General features: G+C 42.8%; 1 protein-coding gene across 9 annotated transcripts in view; it reads right to left on the bottom strand.

The window, feature by feature from the left end:
* Positions 1 to 19,748, bottom strand: part of KIAA1217 (KIAA1217 ortholog) — a 514,478-nt gene that overhangs the window by 376,335 nt on the left and 118,395 nt on the right. The window contains exon 1 of one of the 9 annotated variants that reach the window (XM_069729570.1): positions 4,504 to 4,806. The exons of the other annotated variants lie outside the window; for them this stretch is intronic. The gene's annotated coding sequence lies outside the window, so the exon portion shown is untranslated. Of the gene's footprint in view, positions 1 to 4,503; positions 4,807 to 19,748 lie in introns of those variants that run through there. 9 annotated transcript variants of the gene reach the window in all.

The raw sequence follows: 19,748 nt of genomic DNA, 5'->3' as shown, positions 1-19,748 counted from the left end.
AGTTTATATGCTTGGAAAAGTTGATAGATTTATTTTTTAAACCTAAGTAAGCAGCTACAGGCGCAACCACTGTGTGGTCTAAAGGGGCGTTTTTTGTTTTTTTTTAAGCCTGTCATATGACATTATTAGTCTGTGTACCTCTGATTTTATAGCAATAAATTAAAGGAAAAAAATTATTTTGTCATATTTCATGAGATGACGTTGCATTATTGATTAGAGAAGGACCATACAGAGATACCTGGATGCAGAACGAGATGACTCCGTGTACCACGCAGGTTCCTACATACAGCTAGATATACATGGGGGATGAAACGCATCTGCTCTCCTTTGTTATTATATACAATTATTAGGTTCTGTGGAAGGACGTAGATCTGGGGATTTGTTATGATGGAATATAGGCTGAACTGGATGGACAAATGTCTTTTTTCGGCCTTACTATGTTACTAACTATGTTACTTACTAACTACTAACTATTTTACTATATACACTTTCCATCCCGTAAGAAATATTAGTATTTCTCGCACTACACTGGCTGGAAATAACCGCCGGTCTGTGACCAAAGACATAAAGATACGATCTGTGGCCCGTGCTCAAGCTCAGGTTCGGTCCCAACAACGTTTTTTTTACCATCCAATGTCGGTATTCTTGATGGTGATCACAGTGTGGAGCTGGAGGAAAAAAAATAAAACATCTTTCCACCTTCTCCATTACGTCAGTCCGTGAAAATGTCATCCAAGTGCGGTCCTATTTTTTTTCATGGACTGGCAAACATGAATGGGCAAGTGCCATTCAATTTTTGGAGGCAAATTGTGCATGCTGCAATTATTTTCCCCGGACCACTCGGTCCAGGGAAATAGTCAGACATGTTCACAGTGCCATAGAATATCATGGGTATGAGTGTGATCCGTCAAAACCACGATTAAAGCGGTTGTCTTCATGAGCTCTCACGTCATGGTTTCTGTATATAGTAAGAATCACACCATGATCGTCACCGATCGTCTCCACTGAATTTCCTGGGATCGCTCCTGCAAGAAATGGTCATGGTCATAAAAAAATACCGGAATACCCGATAGAAAATGAATAACGAACACAACCTAATACTATTATGTTTTGTATCCACTCCAAAGACGCATCAAATAGAGTTCTGTGAGAATCTGACCCCGTGGCGGTGCCACCCAGAGGAGGGTGGAGGAGCCATATTTTATTCTTGATGCAATCACCTTCTAATTTCACAGTAATCCCAATTCCTTTATAGACCAGACCTGAGGCGATGATTCCTGCATTGTTCACATCCTGTTCATTACTAGGTCACATGCACCAACCCAACCTCGCCCTCCCAAATCCAACCTTGTTTTGCAGATTCTTAGCATAGACATGATGAGGAAAATATATAACTTGAGTGTAAGGCTATGTTCCCGCGATAAGTTTTTGGTGCGTTTTTTTTCTAAAGCGTATTTCTGGAAAAAAATGCAAGTAACCTATTTTGCTTAATAGGTTCAGAAATGGTGTAGAAAATCTGCATCAGCAAAAACTCCCCTAAAGCGGATCATGGGAACGTAGCCTTAAAGTAAAAAATTCATATAAATGTTCTGCATTGGGGACATTAAAGTCGGCCACACACATTAGGTGGCTGTCGGCTGAACGATCTGCTTTGGCTGACAGCCATCTCATCCGACTCTTCCATACACAACAGTACTCGTTTGGCCGAGCGCTTCTGAGCTCTCTTTGGGAAAGCCACTGAGGAACATCTCCGGGAGAGCAATGCGATCGGGAATCCAAAATCAGACATCTCTGCCAACCATCAGCTAGCTAGTGTCCCCATACACTGGGCATTCTGCCAAACCCATCGATATCGGCACCAAACGATTATCACCATAAAACTGCAGCAGAAATTCCAACTTTTCCAAAATTCCTGGAAAAATCATTTATGGCACACAGATCACCATAAACACACACGCCTGTGCCAGGGGCACATATAATGACCCGTTGAAGGACCCGTTGAAGTGCCATCTAGCACAAAACGGCCGTTGTCCGTTTGCTTTTCACATTCCTCCCTGCTATTGTTTTAATATATGTCCGAATAAAGTTGTGACCATCGCACCGGGGTAAGTGCGCTTCTTTTTCTTCTTCTTTTTTATGGCACATATAATGACGCCCACACATGCAGAATGCTGCACAATAACGGACTGCAGCACACACTGCCTGAAACCTTTATTTTCACATACCTTCAATGGAGAAAGGTATTGGGACACAAGTCTTAATGTCCTGCTATAATGGTAAGGAAGGGTGGCCTCAAACTGTGACTGAAACTGTGACCCTAATTATCCCTGTCCCAGGGGGTACTCTTGATGGTAGAGAGGCCTGTGTCTCCACCCTTACTATGCTCCTGTTAAACCCTGATCTGTCCTCTCCCCAACATATAAGGCCTGGGACAGAAATATAAGGCAAACAAGACACAATGACAAAACAGGGATAACAAGGAACAAACATACTGAGGCTAGTTTCACACTAGCGTTTTGAGGAGCTGCAGAGGGCTGCGGACTTCCTCCGTGAAGCCCCGCCCTCGGCCGCTAGCTCCGCCTACTTCTGCATGCGGCCGGCATGCGGCCTGCGTACCTATCTTTAACATTAGGTACGCAGGTCGTGCCGCTGTATGCGGATGCTTCCGCATGGTCGTTTTGACGATGCAGAGAAAAAAAAATTGCTACAAGCTGCGTTCTACGCTGGTCGCCGCATCGTCAAAACGACGCATGCGGAAGCATCCGCATACAGCGGCACGACCTGCGTACCTAATCTTAAATATAGGTACGCAGGCCGCATGCAGAAGTAGGTGGAGCTAGCGGCAGAGGTGCGGCCGAGGGTGGGGCTTCACGGAGGAAGTCCACAGCTGTCCACAACGCTAATGTGAAACCGGCCTAACACAAAAGGTAAAGAGGTACATAGAGAAGGATAGGACTGAACCAAACAAATAGGAACAGAGACTAGGAAATAAACACACGCGTACTACAGCAAACTAAAGATCACTACTACAACAACTCCACTCCAACCAGTAAACAGCACAGGAAGACGAATCTCCAGTAGCAACAACAATGTCCTATGCAGAACAGCATCTCCAAGGAGCTAGGAAGCAAAGCTTTCACTGGCAAGACAGAGAAGGTCTGGCCAGGTTTTATAGGAAGAGGTAATGACCAGATCAGAGGCAGCTGAAAATGGAGCTGCAAGTTTCTGACCAGCATAGAAAGGGTCATTAAACTCTTCAGCCCCAAAGGAAACAAAAATCCATTTAATATGGGACACAAACACACAGGCTAAATGGAAGGTCTGCAATTCACAATATGCAGTGATCTTCTATCCCCCAGGTCTCCCAGGAGGACGTGACACACTCATCGTGACACTTAATCATTGAATTCAGGTTTCTTATTCTTTTCCATTACCATGTGTATTTGGTGCAGCCCGCTCTCACCAATATGATGGCGCTGCAGCAGAGCGGAGTTGTGATAACTTTAGAAGTGAAGATCGTGCAGTCATTTTTGTGTAGTACCTCATCCATTTGACTTGTGCCAAATGTCAATCCCAGTGTAGATTAATTCTTTTCACTTTTATTAAAATATGTAATGCTAGTTATTGCAACAGCAAACCAGCTCTGCTACATCAGGACCCATTGTACGCGAAAAGTGCAGAATTTTTAACAGTAACCAATGCTTCATCTATCCTAGCTCAATGCACATGTATGCGATTGTAGCCAAGCAGTTTCCAATTCGTTATTATCTACCGTGCACAGTAGCTCAGCTCTGCTACATCTCCGTATACGCCTGACTGTAGACAGTTTTCACTTTCACACTAAATTTCCAGCTTGTACGAACATGCAGACCGTGCGGAGGGCTCACATTTCATCAGGATACCAATGATACATTTAAACATTACGGTAACATTTCACAGGTATCGCTGAAATACTTCATAAGCGATGTAGCAGGGTTGAATGTGTCATTTAACCCCTCAAGGCTGCATCGATGACGAGATCTTAGAATCCATGGTGCGTGGTGACGAGATCTTAGAATCCAGAGTTGGAAGGGACCTCCAGGGTCTCCAGGTGTCGGACCCCCTGCTCAATGCAGGATTCACTAAACCATCTCAAAGTTTGCCATCCTAGGGGGCGTCACGCAAAACAAAAGAATGGGTCCTAAAAATACGTCTCAAGGCGCGTGATAACATGCTCAACAAGACAACCCGCACGCCGCTGCTGAGGATTATCTATCATGCTATGCAAAAGCGTATTATCAAGATTTGCGCCACATTGCAAACTCGGCTCTACTGCGTCCGACAAAGCCAGCTCTGCTGCATCTGCACTTTTTTTTTTTTTAAAGCATTTTAAAAAGCTATTCGCACTAACAAATCCAACATTAACACTCGCTTTATGCTCTGCAAATAGCAACCAGCATGTGCATCTGATAAGACTCGCCCGCAATAGGTGACTTATTTATTAAAGGGGGTGTCTGCGGTTACCTGGCGGAGGGCGGCAAGGCGTCCTGCAAAGTCGCAATCCAAAGTCAGATCCTGGGCAAACCCTTGCACTCCTTTGACTCGGTCAGGTAAATACTGGCGCCATCTCCCTCCTGTACTTTCTTGAAAACTGCTTGCAGCTTATGGGACCTTCTACCGCTGCAACATGTCGACTCTGCTGCCTTGACATGCTTTCCCAACCGTGACATCATAACATCTCCATGGTGACTACAACCCCACCTGGCAAAACTACTTCTCACAACTACTGGCTAATGTGAAGAAAAAGAAAAGAGGAAAAAGTTTAAAAGTTTTCTTTTTTTTTTTTCGAAAATTGTTTTTTTCTAGCACCTTCTGCTTCCTGAGCTGTCAGCACCTCTCTCTGCCTGAAGTTCCCCAGTGAAGAGGGTTGATGATGAGTTTTGCAGAGGGCCACTGGTGTTGAATAGAACAATGCCCTCTCGTTATCTGCCCCTCCCTGTCTGACAATGTCACTATCTGCTGAACAGTTGCCCCTAGGTTTTTTGCTGGCAGCGCTGGAGGGTCCCAGTATTCTGCCCCAGCAGGTTTTTTGTTTTTACTATTAAACAATCTTTCTATTGTACTATTACATTTTCAGATTTTACTCTTACTTTTATGTTGACTTTTTATTTTTTTCAAACTTTTTTCATGGAAATGTTCCCCCCCCAAAATGATCTTTTTAACTATTTTTCAATCACTTGTTCCAGCTTTGTGGGAAAAAAAAATCTATCCCCTTCCATCATTTCTACTGTTATTGCACAAATGGGGCAAAGTTTGTGTAGATGATACATACAGTGCCTTACGAAAGTATTCGGCCCCCTGGAACTTTTCAGCCTTTTCCCACATATCATGCTTCAAACATAAAGATACAAAATGTAAATTTTGGGTGAAGAATCAACAACAAGTGGAAGACAATTGTGAAGTTGAATGAAATTTATTGGTTATTTTAAATTTTTGTGGAAATTCAAAAACTGAAAAGTGGGGCGTGCAATATTATTCGGCCCCTTTACTTTCAGTGCAGCAAACTCCCTCCAGAAGTTCATTGTGGATCTCTGAATGATCCAATGTTGTCCTAAATGCCTAATGATGATAAATATAATCCACCTGTGTGTAATCAAGTCTCCGTATAAATGCACCTGGTCTGTGATAGTCTCGGGGTTCTGTTTGAAGCACAGAGAGCATCATGGAGACCAAGGAACACAACAGGCAGGTCCGTGATACTGTTGTGGAGAAGTTTAAAGCCGGATTTGGATACAAAATGATTTCCAAAACTTTAAACATCCCAAGGAGCACTGTGCAAGTGATCATATTGAAATGGAAGGAGTATCCTACCACTGCAAATCTACCAAGACCCGGCCGTCCCTCTAAACTTTCATCTCAAACAAGGAGAAGACTGATCAGAGATGCAGCCAAGAGGCCCATGATCACTCTGGATGAACTGCAGAGATCTACAGCTGAGGTGGGACAGTCTGTCCATAGGACAACAATCAGTCGTACACTGCACAATTCTGGCTTTTAAGGAAGAGTGGCAAGAAGAAAGCCATTTCTTCTTTGGATATCCATAAACAGTGTCATTTAAAGTTTGCAACAAGCCACCAGGGAGACACACAAAACATGTGGAAGAAGTTGCTCTGGTCAGATGACACCAAAAACAAACTTTTTGTAAGCAATGCCAAATGATATGTTTGGAGTAAAGGCAAGAGAGCTCATCACCCTGAACACACCATCCCCACTGTCAAACATGGTGGTGGCAGCATCCTGGTTTGGGCCTGCTTTTCTTCAGCAGGGACAGGGAAGATGGTTAAAATTGATGGGAAGATGGATGGAGCCAAATACAGGACCATTCTTGAAGAAAACCTGTTGGAGTCTGCAAAAGACCTGAGACTGGGACGGATATTTGTCTTCCAACAAGACAATGATCCCAAACATAAAGCAAAATCTACAATGGAATGGTTCACAAATAAACATATCCAGGTGTTAGAAAGGCCAAGTCAGAGTCCAGACCTCAATCCAATCGAGAATCTGTGGAAAGAGCAGAAAACTGCTGTTCACAAACGATCTCCATCAAACCTCACTGAGCTTGAGCTGTTTGCCAAGGAAGAATGGGCAAGAATTTCAGCCTCTCGATGTACAAAACTGATAGAGACATATCCCAAGCGACTTGCAGCTGTAATTGCAGCAAAAGGTGGCGCAACAGAGTATTAAATTAAAGGGGCCGAGTAATATTGCCCGCCCCACTTTTCAGTTTTTGAATTTCCCAAAAAATTTAAAATAAAGAATAAATTTCGTTCAACTTCACAATTGTGTTCCACTTGTTAATTCTTCACCAAAAATTTACATTTGGTATCTTTATGTTTGAAGCATGATATGTGGGAAAAGGTTGAAAAGTCCAAGAAACCGAATACTATTGCAAGGCACTGTATTTTTTGGGCAACTTACTAGGCAGCACTGATGGTTACTCGTACATTTATATTCAGAAATATAGCTTTAAGGGGTTGTCCAGGCTCGCTTGAATCCTCACAGTACACACATTGCGCTGTCAGAATTCTCTGGTGCTGGCGCCGGGAGCGAGCAGTCGTATGACTGCAAGTATGTGACTTGAATACTCTCAGCCACATTCCAACTAGACATATCCAGCCTGCTCAATTGATCAACGGCACATACGTCTAGTTGGCATGTGACCGTATATATGCAGCTCCTTCTGCCGGCAGCAGAGAATCCTGACTGCGTGCTGTCAGGATTCACAAGTCTGCCCTAACATAGAGTGATGGCAGACTTGTACCCCAAAGCTGGACAATCCTTTTAAGCTGGGCAGAGGTAGCAGTTGCATGTGGGTTCGGGTAGCAGCGCATCTACTAAATAGGAATGATATGTGGGGGATCAGTTACAGATTTTACAAGTTACTTAAAACACATCCGTGATTCACATACGTGTTCTAGGCGTCATAGCTCAAACTCGCTCATTTAAATCAATGGGCAGCACATGGATGCCATCGTGCGTCATCTTTGTCCTGACCGTTTTTACTGTTTAATGGATAGGGTAAGCATGGTATTTTTTTTTTTCATAGACGTAACACAGATGTAACGCTGATGTCAAAAATGGACACACCGACCAAAAGTGTAGAAAATCATATTCACCACATTGAAGAAAAACGCTCTATTTTTCACATTTATAAAGACTGTAGAGCAGCTGGTATTTCCACATATTAGGGTAAAGTGAGATGGCCACATAAATCTGAGCAAGATCAGGCCTTATAAATCTGAGCAAGATCGGACCGCAGTGCATGGACTGGCTGCCGGCTCTCCCGGCCTGAGCGCGACAGCTACATAGAAATATTTGAAGCTGTCAAGCTTAGAACGGGAGAGCCTCCGGTCAGTTCGAGCATTGCGGTCCAAAATATACGGCCGTCTGACTGATCAGAATAAATGGTTAACTGACTTTAATATCCATTGTTTCCAATGGCATCTAATGGGGAATCACAGTGGTTTTCATTGATTTCATGGTAGGAATAGTGTTGCCATACTGAAATGCTGGAGGCACTAATGTTACTAAAATGGGGCATGTTAGGCCTCATCCAGATATCAGTGATTCTTCTCACCAATTTTATTACTTTGGGTCAGATTTTCACCAGTGTTTGGTCAGTGAGTCAGTTTTTAACCATCAGAGTTTCATTGGTTTATTTTTTGCATATGAGAAGGTTTCTCGAGTTTCTAGGGTCGATCTAAACTGAAAGAGGACAGCAAACAGATACAATTAGGATGGCATCCAAGTGCCTATCCACTGTCCAAATTGTTTTTTCATGAACTAATAGATTTGCATTGGTGAGTTTTATCTGTGACTCGCATCAAATTCGTACAAGTTTCCATGTTTTGATGCAGATCACTTGATGCCACAAACATGTGAACAGTCCCATAGACTATAACGGGTACAAGTTCTAACTGTGAAAAAGAAGAGAAAAAAAACCGCTCTTCCACGATGTCTTTAGGGTTTTGAATCAAAGAATATATATTCATTGTAGGAGGCACAAAGTACTTGGCCTGAGATATGGAGACATAGGCGCCCATGTAGGATGTTTCGACCCTTCTGGATCTTTTTCACATGGTCACTATGCCAAAAGATGAGGAGGAGAGCAGGGAGTGCACATACCTTAGCGCACACATACCTTAGCGCACATTGCTCCCTGCTCTCCTCCACATCTTTTGGCACAGGGACTATGTGAAAAAGATCCAGAAGGGTCGAAACGTCCTACATGGTTGCCTATGTCTCTATACCTCACGCCACGTACATTGTGCCTACTACACAAATACTCTTTGATTCAAGACCTCAAAAACCTCACGGATGAGAGGTTGTTTTTCTTATACACTACATTTTGGGACAATCCTTCAAGTAAACCATCACCTCCCAAAAGCGCTAAGTGCACACCAATTTTTCTTCTCCATTTGTGAAAAACACATATCATATGACTCACAAACGTCTAAATGAGTCCTCAGAAAACTCAATGGCTGATTAATAACAGAACATAGTAACATAACATAGTTAGTAAGGCCGAAAAAAGACATTTGTCCATCCAGTTCAGCCTATATTCCATCATAATAAATCCCCAGATCTACGTCCTTCTACAGAACCTAATAATTGTATGATACAATATTGTCCTTCTCCAGGAAGACATCCAGGCCTCTCTTGAACCCCTCGACTGAGTTCGCCATCACCACCTCCTCAGGCTAGCAATTCCAGATTCTCACCGCCCTAACAGTAAAGAATCCTCTTCTATGTTGGTGGAAAAACCTTCTATCCTCCAGACGCAAAGAATGCCCCTTCCTTGGTATAAACAGATCCTCAGCGAGATATTTGTATTGTCCCCTTATATACTTATACATGGTCGTCTTTTTTCTAGACTAAATAATCCTAATTTCGCTAATCTATCTGGGTATTGTAGTTCTCCCATCCCCTTTATTAATTTTGTTGCCCTCCTTTGTACTCTCTCTAGTTCCATTATATCCTTCCTGAGCACCGGTGCCCAAAACTGGACACAGTACTCCATGTGCGGTCTAACTAGGGATTTGTACAGAGGCAGTATAATGCTCTCATCATGTGTATCCAGACCTCTCTTAATGCACCCCATGATCCTGTTTGCCTTGGCAGCTGCTGCCTGGCACTGGCTGCTCCAGGTAAGTTTATCATTAACGAGGATCCCCAAGTCCTTCTCCCTGTCAGATTTACCCAGTGGTTTCCCGTTCAGTGTGTAATGGTGATATTGATTCCTTCTTCCCATGTGTATAACCTTACATTTATCATTGTTAAACCTCATCTGCCACCTTTCAGCCCAAGTTTCCAACTTATCCAGATCCATCTGTAGCAGAATACTATCTTCTCTTGTATTAACTGCTTTACATAGTTTTGTATCATCTGCAAATATCGATATTTTACTGTGTAAAATATTTATCCAGATGAGTTGGGAACATGGACAAGGTGTCAGTTTATGGCGACTACAGTGCAAGAACTACAGACGGAAAAACAATAATGTGGAAACAAAGTGCAATTCTTTTAAAGGGGTTGTCTCAAATGTGTAGATATGCTCAAGGCCACTATTAGCTGAGTAGAGACCTTGTGCAATCTCTGGGCTTTTCTCTGGCTGACCCAAATAATTCATTTAATGTCTAAAAAAATGCAAAAATTAAAAAAAAAATTATACTAAAATATATCCATGCATCTTTTCCCAAAACAATTTTAATTTTTTTTACATGCTCAGAACCATTTTCAATTGTTTGAGGATGAGATTAATATCGTTGACTAGCACAGAAAACCAACGTTGCATGGTAAAGACCCTTTGGTCTGGTAACTGGGAGAATGTGGAAGCTAATTGTCTAGCCCCAGGTCGCAGGGAGACCGGGCAGGATCCGAGCTAGACTTCCTGCTCCACGGCTGGAGTCAAAAGGTTTCCAATTGTCTTATAATTGGGTTATAAATAGGATGAGATCATGTGAGGAATGTGATGGAGCAGGTCCTATGGAGCAACATGAGGGCACTGGTGCATGACGAAACCCTACAAGTTCAAGTCATATTCTGGAATACGGAAAATATATACCTAATATAATTTCTATTTCTAAAAATTTCCGAGGGTGTATTATTAAAGAGCAAATGCACCAAAAAATGATTGTCTCACTGCTGGATATCCCTATATAGCATTTATTTCTATTGCATCGTGAATTATTACACCGATGCTCTCCGACCTAAGAGTCTCCGGCTACGGATATCGGTGTATAGCGGGGAACGTCGTTGTGCAACAACATAGTGACCATTGAAAAGAAGTGTCCTGCCGAGCGGAAGTCACCGAGCCAGCCTCAACTATACTGTCTCCATATGTCTCTGTACTATGGAACTGTCCGACAAATGGTGCCTCCATATGTTGGGAACAACTGAGATGCAATTGACCTTTTTGGTATTTTTCCATAGTTCTAAAGAAGCGCGACTGCATGTTGTCACATAGCCTGAGCCAAGGGGTTGTCCGGTTAAGTGGGACACCAGGTGATCATAATATTTTCTTTTCGAAAACGTGCCCCAACAAATGGTCTAAAAAGTGAGAACTCCCTTTTGAAAACTCTACTTTTGGAATGTAAAAAATAGATGTAATATTTTAATAAATCCCAGCAAAATTAGCAGCATATATAAGTCTATAAGTGTAGTGTTACTCACATTTTTCGTTTTGGCATTTTGTGTTTTTTTTCCTATTCTTCCATGAGCCATAACATTTACCGTATATTTGTTCGCTTGTTTTCTTGCAGGACGAGTTTGTAGATTTCAATTACCTTACATCATTTATTTCATAATATACCATTAAATGTACAGAAAAAAGGATTGAAATAGTTAAAAAAAAAAAAAAAACACAATTTTGGGGGTTTGGTTTTCATGGAGTTCATTGTGCAGTAAAAATGATCTGGTGACAAAATTCTTCAGGTTAGAGCTCGCTCGCACGTGCGGTATAAACAGGATGCAGAAAAAAAAGGCAGCAAATAATGATACCTGTGTTTTTGCTGCGTTTTTTCAACACCCATGCAAGCCAATGGGTGAAAAACGCTGCAAAAAAGCTGAAAGAAGTGACATGTCCAAAAAAAGCAGCAAAGCACAAAATACTGATGGCACAAAAAAAATCAATGTGTGTGCAGGAGATTTCTGAAATCTCATAGGCTTTGCTGGAACTGTCAAGGCTATGTGCACACGTCAGGATTTTTTGCGTTTTTTTTGCAGATTTTCCCGATAAAAACGCTATAAAATCGCTAAAAAAACGCAAACAATATGCATCCTATCATTTAGAATGCATTCTGCATGTTTTGTGCACATGTTTGCGTTTTTTTTCCGCAAAAAAAAACGCATTCCGCAAAAGGAAGTAGCATGTTCATTATTTTTGCGGATTTTTTGCGGAAAAACGCAAAAAAATCAGCACAAAAAACGCGTAAAATCCGCCCAAAAAACGCGCAAAAAACGCATGCGGATTTCTGGCAGAAATGTCCTGATTTTGTCAGGAAATTTCTACAAGAAAATCCTGACGTGTGCACATAGCCTTAAAAGAAGCTGAAAATTAGCATAAAAAAGCAGCAAAAACGCCCAGTGTGAACTTACCCTAAATGGTCCTGTAAAAGATTAATAGCTGCAGAATTAAAAAAAAAAACGTATTGTACATGGATGAGACGTGAGAAAAAAATCGCGTCACCCATTTCGGAATCAGAATGGGACTGATTTTTTATCTGCTAGTGTGAGCGCACCCTCAATACGATAAACACCTACAGTGGCATGAAAAAGTTTGGGCACCCCTGGTCAAAATTACTGTTAGCTCAGGGAACCACTAGCGTGTGTGAGAGCGTCGGATGTGATTTGCTAATGACCCTCGGCTCCTGCTCTGCTGAGAGTGTGATCCAAGTGTCATTCTACCTTGCTCCGATGCTCTCGCATGAGAGAATCACAGCACAGGTGTGGAGGAAAAAGAGAAATTACTTTCTCCGTTTCCTCTGCTGCCGGAGTCGGAGTGAATCGCACTGCACTTGGGTGACATCCGAGTGCAGTGTGTCATTTCACAAGCACCCATAGACTTATATGGGTGCGTGTGATCCAAATTTGGCAGGCAAGCACAGCATTCTGAGATCTTTTTCCTGTTAAAACGCGATCCGATCGGAGCAGGAAGAGAAACGCCATTGAGGACACAAGCATAGGATTAAATTGGTACAAATACAATCTGATTTTTAATCACAAGATGGAACAAGCCCTAATTGTGAACAGTTAAGCAAGTTAAAGATGAAATGATCTCTAAAAGGCCTAATGTTAAAGATGACACATTTCTTTTACATTTTAGGCAAAAAAAAATTATGTCTTTTATATTTTAAAAATTACTAAAAGTAAAACTGGCCGATGCAAAACTTTGGGCACCCTGCATGATTAGTACATAGTAGCACCTCCTTTTGCAAGTATCACAGCTTGTAAATGCTTTTTGTAGCCAGACAAGAGTCTTTCAATTCTTGTTTGGCCGGTTTCACACGTCAGTGGCTCCGGTACGTGAGGTGACAGTTTCCTCACGTACCGGAGACACTGACTCACGTAGACACATTAAAATCAATGAGTCTCTGCACATGTCAGCGTGTTTTCACGGACCGTGTGTCCGTTTGAAAAACACGGAGACATGTCATTGTTTGTGGGAGCGCACGGATCACACGGACCCATTAAAGTCAATGGGTCCGTGTAAAACACGTACCGCACACGGATGCTGTCCGTGTGCAGTTTGTGTGCCGTGCAGGAGACAGCGCTACAGTTAAGCGCTGTCCCCTGCGTGCGGTGCTGAAGCCGGTATTCATCCCTTCTTCCCAGCAGCGTTCGCTGGAGAGAAGGAATGAATAATCTTTTTTTTTTCTTTCCCCATAAAAATAAAGTTTGTGTGTCCCCTCCCGCCTCCCATCCCCTGTGCACCCCCCCGCTTGCCAGGAAATACTCACCGACAACCAGCTCCAGCGATGTCTCCTCTCAGCGCCGGCAGCCTGTGCTGTGTGAGCGGTCACGTGGTCCCGCTCATTACAGTGAGGAATATGCGCATATTCCTCACTGTAATGAGCGGGACCACGTGACCGCTCATACAGGGCCTGCTGCAGCCGCTGAGAGGAGACATCGCTGGACGAACAAACTTTATTTTTAAGGGGAAAGAAAAAAAAAAGATTATTCATTCCTTCTCTCCAGCGAAAGCTGCTGGGAAGAAGGGATGAATACCGGCTTCAGCACCGCACGCAGGGGACAGCGCTTAACTCTAGCACTGTCTCCTGCACGGTCCGTGTGGTCCTCAGTCGGCACACGGGCGGCACACGGCTGCTGCACGTATGCCACACTGATGTGCTACGTAAGCACACGGACACACGGACACGGATAATTCCGAGACCGATTTTTCCAGTACCGTAATTATCTGGCCTTTGAGGGATTTTCATCCATTCTTCCATGAAAAATGTCTCCAGTTCTGTGCTCCTCTGGGAAACTAAATATGCAAATTGCCTCTTCTGAGAAAAAGAAGACTTAACTCTATAGCGCCACCTGTTGGAAGTAGCGATCCTACAAGTCACAATCAACTCTTTAACGAGTCGTGCAATATGACTTAGGATAAAAGCCAAATCAGTATCTCAATTCGCAGACACGGTGTTTCGGGCTGTTGGCCCTCGTCAGTGCAAAGCATGAGAATAAGTCTCCTTACCTTGACAAGCCAGCTGATATGTCACTCTCCATAAGGAGAAATGTTACCCCTTAGACCAGGGGTGTCAAACTGCATTCCTCGAGGGCCTCAGACCATGCGTGTTTTCAAGATTTCCTTTGCGTTACACTAGGTGCTGGAATAATTCTGTGCAGGTGATTAAATTATCACCTGTGCAATACAAGGAAATCCTGAATGACCTGTTTGCGGCCCTCGAGGAATGCAGTTTGACACCCCTGCCTTAGACCCCAGTCCAGAGCCTCTCACCTAGCCAAATCGGTTCTCATGCTTCGCAATGACGAGGGTCAACAGCCCGAAACACCGTGTCTGCGAATTGAGATACTGATTTGGCTTTTATCCTAAGTCATATTGTACGACTCGTTTAAAGGGTTGATTGTGACTTGTAGGATCGCTACTTCCAACAGGTGGCGCTATAGAGTTTAAGTCCTCTTTTTCTCAGAAGAGGCAATTTGCATATCCAGTTCTGTGAGATTCCTTGGTCGTCCTGCATCCTCTGCTATTTTGAGGTCTAGCCACAGATTTTCAATGATGGTCCGATCAGGGGACTGTGAGGGCTATTGTAAATACCAGACTTGTATATACATTTTTATAATTATTTTAGTGGTTAAAAAAACCCAGAAACTTGGTTTGTGCTGTCATTTTCGAAGACCCCGTCGGGGTGACCCTATGTCCCCATCCTGGTATAATATCCCCCATCCTGAATCCCTCCTGGTATAATATCCCCCATCCTGGACCCCTTCCAGTAATAATGTCCCCAATTCTGGTGTAATGTCTCCATTTTGGGCCCTTTCAGTAATATATCTCACCATCCTGGGCACTTCCAGTATTATATGTCCCCCATCCTGGTGTAATATCCTCATTCTGGCTTCTTCCAGTTACATATGTCCTCAATCTTGGCCCCGCCCAGTTATATATGACCTCCATCCTGGGCCTGCACGCCGACGTCAGCTGCTGGCCTCTGATTGGCCAGCGACATGTATTGAAGTGCAGGGATCAGGCAGGTCTACAATTCCGAGGACGCACATCTATCTGAAATAGGCAATGGTGTCAGTAGGCCCAGCTGCAGTGACCGCGATCATTGCGCCCTTGATCATAGTATATACGTTCAAGTCCATCAGGTGAAATAAAAAAAACTTTGTTTTTTTTGCAATACAAAAAAAATAAATAATACAAAACTTGAAATCATCTCCTTTTCCCAATTAAAAAAAATGGAAATAAAAAAATAAATAAACGTGAAATTGCGGCATCTGAAAAAGTCCATGCCATGATAATATGAAACTAACTAAAAAGGTAAGCTGCCTAAAGAAAAAAACCTATTGAATTGTATTTTACAAGCAATGCACTTCCCGCAAAAAAAGCAATTGAAATTTCATATCTACCCCAAAATTGTATTTACAAAAATTACAGCTCATCACACAAAAAAAACCAAAACATTGCACAGCTTCATCTACAAAAAAAAAATAATAAAAACTTATGGGCTTGTGTTTTAGGTCTGGGGCGGGTGTGGGATATTTTGACGGGTCTTGCTGAAATAATTAACAACTGTATGCAAAAAAATGTTTTCCGCTCTGGAATGTAAGTGTGAAGCATGCCGTCATCTCACACTAGATGATCTGGTAGAGATAGAAAATTAAAAAAAAGTAATTATGGGGAGAGACCTGTCAATCAAGTCAAGTAAGGCAGGAAGAAGCCAGAAGGAGACAACTGGTGGACTCTTCTCCATGTGTCAGGAGTCCTCTCCCCTTGTCCAGCTTGCTTTTCAAATTACATTTGCTCTGGATCAATGACACATGTAGAGTCTCTGAAGAGGCAATTTGCATATTAAAATTCCCAGAGGAGCATTGCATGGCAAATAAGCCTCCTTACCTTGACAAGCCAGAGCTGGTATCTCACTCTCCATAAGGAGAAACGATACCCCTTAGGCCCCAGTCCAGAGCCTCCCACCTAGCCAAATTAGTTCTCATGCTTTGCACTGATGAGGGCCAACGGCCCGAAACACCGTGTCTGCGAATTGAGATACTGATTTGGCTTTTATCCTAAGTCATATTGCACGACTCGTTAAAGGGTTGATTGTGACCTTCCAACAGGTGGCGCTATAGAGTTCTCTGAAGAGGCAATTTGCATACATGTAGAGTAAACATAGAATTCTGTAATGAGAAAATCTCTAAATTTCATGCTGCCAATGGTTCAGGTGGACAAGTTATCTTTCACTGTTGTCTCAAGGAACTTTGCATAAATGAATAGTACAAGCGATACAAGAAACTTTGCAATATATCTATTATGAGAAATAAGTTCCTTTCTTCACTTATGAGCCCCTTCTTATCCTTTCCTTGCCCCCACAACTCTTCATTCACTGCTAATATCCATCCTGGTCAAGCTCACTTAGATTACAGCTTCTTGTTCAAGTCTGTGCAAAGAGTAGGGAAAGGAAGGAGAGAACAGAGAAAGGAAGACGCATGCAGACCATCCACAGAGCTGGATTCACAGTTACACTGTTCAGTATTGCTGTATAATGTCCTCTATATTGATGCTGCTTCTGAACATGCACTACAGAGAGACGGGAGAGCAGGAATCCCTCATGTCTCTGTGTGCTGTGTATGAAAATATCATAGTAGCTAGCCACAATAGAACAGAGAAAGGAAGACACATACAGACCATCCACAGAGCTGGATTCACAGTTACACTGCTCACTACTGCTGTATAATGTCCTCTATATTGATGCTGCTTCTGAACATGCACTACAGAGAGACGGGAGAGCAGGAATCCCTCATGTCTCTGTGTGCTGTGTATGAAAATATCATAGTAGCTAGCCACAATAGAACAGAGAAAGGAAGACACATACAGACCATCCACAGAGCTGGATTCACAGTTACACTGCTCACTACTGCTGTATAATGTCCTCTATATTGATGCTGCTTCTGAACATGCACTACAGGGAGACGGGAGAGCAGGAATCCCTCATGTCTCTGTGTGCTGTGTATGAAAATATCATAGTAGCTAGCCGCAATCCACTAGATCAAAAACAACTAAAAATTAAAGAAGGAGCCAGCAGAGGGGAAAACTAGTGAAAATACTGGATACAAATCATATAAAGGCCAGAAACACAGCAGTCGCCTAAATCGACAGGTTCACTTTCAATTATAATTTAGTTTTCTCCAACACAAGAACTATTTCACATGACTTTTGTAGTATTTTACATACTAAGCATTGATCAAACCTATGAGATAGAAGAGATAAGAGATTTATTGACTCGTAATCTTCCTGCCATGAAAACACTTCTGGACAAATCTACAGAGAATTCCACGTTCGGGTTAATAATTCGCAGATGTTATTTCCGATTGGATGCGGTGTGGAATGTGTTGTGTGCTTTTTATATTTAGTTTGACCTCTGCGTACAGTTACAGCACCAGTCCTCTCGGCTTTCTGTGCGTGGACACACTGGATCCTTGCTCTCACACATGCGGGGACTCCCGGGGGCTGTTTTCATGCTGTTTCTCGTTTGTGTATTTTCTAAAGCTTGGAGCAGAAACAAAAGGAAAATATAAAAGAAAAACTGATACATTTGGGGAAGTAAGAGCGCGTTCACACTTGTCAGAATGTTCGAGGTTCTGTGTATAGGAATCCGCAATATAGAAGCGGTGGAGAACTCTGTAGACCGGCAGATATGTCATTAGGCTCGATAAATTAAACAGTTTGTTGTTTTAACTCTTTCCTTAACAGATTGAGCCTAAAACACCCATACACATTCGACAAAAATTGGTCACAACCACTGATCGTCCAACAGTCTTATGCATATGGGGGCATCCTGACTCACCCCCCAACAGATCACGTCGGGGAAGAGAAGGTTCGGCATGATGGATTTCCAACTGCAGCTCTCTCATAGAGAACACAAGAACGTTTGGCCGAGAGTTCCTTTGTATGGGTATGGGGTTCCTTTGTATGAGGATTTTAAATGGAATTTGTTTTTGCTACCTAATCTGAGAGCAGCATAATGTAGAGACATAGACCCTGATTCCAGTGATGTGTCACTTACTGGGCTGCTTACTGTAGTTTTGCTAAATCACTGTTTTATCAGCAGATTATCACTAGAGGACTAGTGACTGCTGCCATGTAGTCCTCCACAGCCTCTGTAAACCCCGTCCCCACCATGGATTGGCAGCTTTCTGCCTATGCACTGTGTACACAGAAAGCTGCCAATCAGTGGTGTGGGCGGGGTTATACAGAGTTCAGCATTCAAAGAACTGCAGCAGATAAAAGAGGGATTTTATCAGAACTGCAGCAAGCAGCCCAGTAAGTGACGCAACCCTGGAATCAAGGTCTCTTCCCGTACATTATGCTGCTCTGAGATTAGATAGTAAAAACCTGGTGACAGATTCACTTTAAAAGTGAACACTGGTTGCTGCAAATGTACAGCAGAACCACACAAATATTAGCCTTAATGTTATTCAATGGGACTGATCCTTGTATTTTCCATGTGTAATCCACGAAAATAGGGAGACTGATTTTTTTTTTCAAGGTGTGGGCAAAAATCCACGTGGAAACTTTTCAGAAACTTTATTATATGCATGGGTTGGGGAATGTCATGTAAACTGACCCCGAAGCTATTAGGTTATGGTTTTTCAGTACACAGAAATCTAAATATTTGCCATGGAATGAAATAGTATAAATAAGAAAGTTGCAGAACTTTTCAATGCACTGTGGCCAAACTCCATTTCCCCTTGTGTTTCCCAGATGAAGCCGCAGACGGTCACTGAATAGCGCGCGCGTGATTAACATGCGGAGGATCTGCAGGAGCGACGACTGAGCAACAAATAACACATCAAAAGCAATTCCAATCTAAATTCAGAGAACAGGATTATTAAAGGGAACCTGTCACCTGAATTTGGCGGGACTGGTTTTGGGTCATATGGGCGTGGTTTTGGGGTGTTTGATTCACCCTTTCCTTACCCGCTGGCTGCATGCTGGCCGCGATATTGGATTGAAGTTCATGCTGTGTCCTCCGTAGTACACGCCTGCGCAAGGCAAGATTGCCTTGTGCAGGCATGTACTATGGAAAGACACAGCATGAACTTCAACCCAATATTGTGGCCAGCATGCAGCCAGCAGGTAAGGAAAGGGTGAATCAAACACCCCAAAACTCCGCCCATATGACCACAAACCTGTCCCGCCAAATTCAGGTGACAGGTTCCCTTTAACAAAGCGTCACATTTCTGAATGTGCTCGTTACAAACAAATCTTATAAACAGCAGATTAGGAAAGTACACTCCATTATTCTTCACAAATATTAATATTATATTCCCAGCTGCCTCCACTGTTTAGCATATCAATGTGCTGGAGGACTGAAATGCATCTCTCGCCAATTGTAAAAACTGAAAATACTGGATGTTCAGATCGACAGCACCTTATTAATCTGTATACTGCTTATCGTATATGTGTCGGTGGTATATTATGGTGGCAGCCAAAGTTGCCGATGCTGCCACCTGCGAGCTCGTGT

Source organism: Ranitomeya imitator, chromosome 6 (assembly GCF_032444005.1).
Source record: "Ranitomeya imitator isolate aRanImi1 chromosome 6, aRanImi1.pri, whole genome shotgun sequence".
In the NCBI taxonomy this organism is placed as follows: Eukaryota; Metazoa; Chordata; class Amphibia; order Anura; family Dendrobatidae; genus Ranitomeya; species Ranitomeya imitator.
The sequence above is the reverse complement of the archived record's forward strand: the minus strand, read 5'-3'. Positions and strand labels throughout refer to the sequence as shown.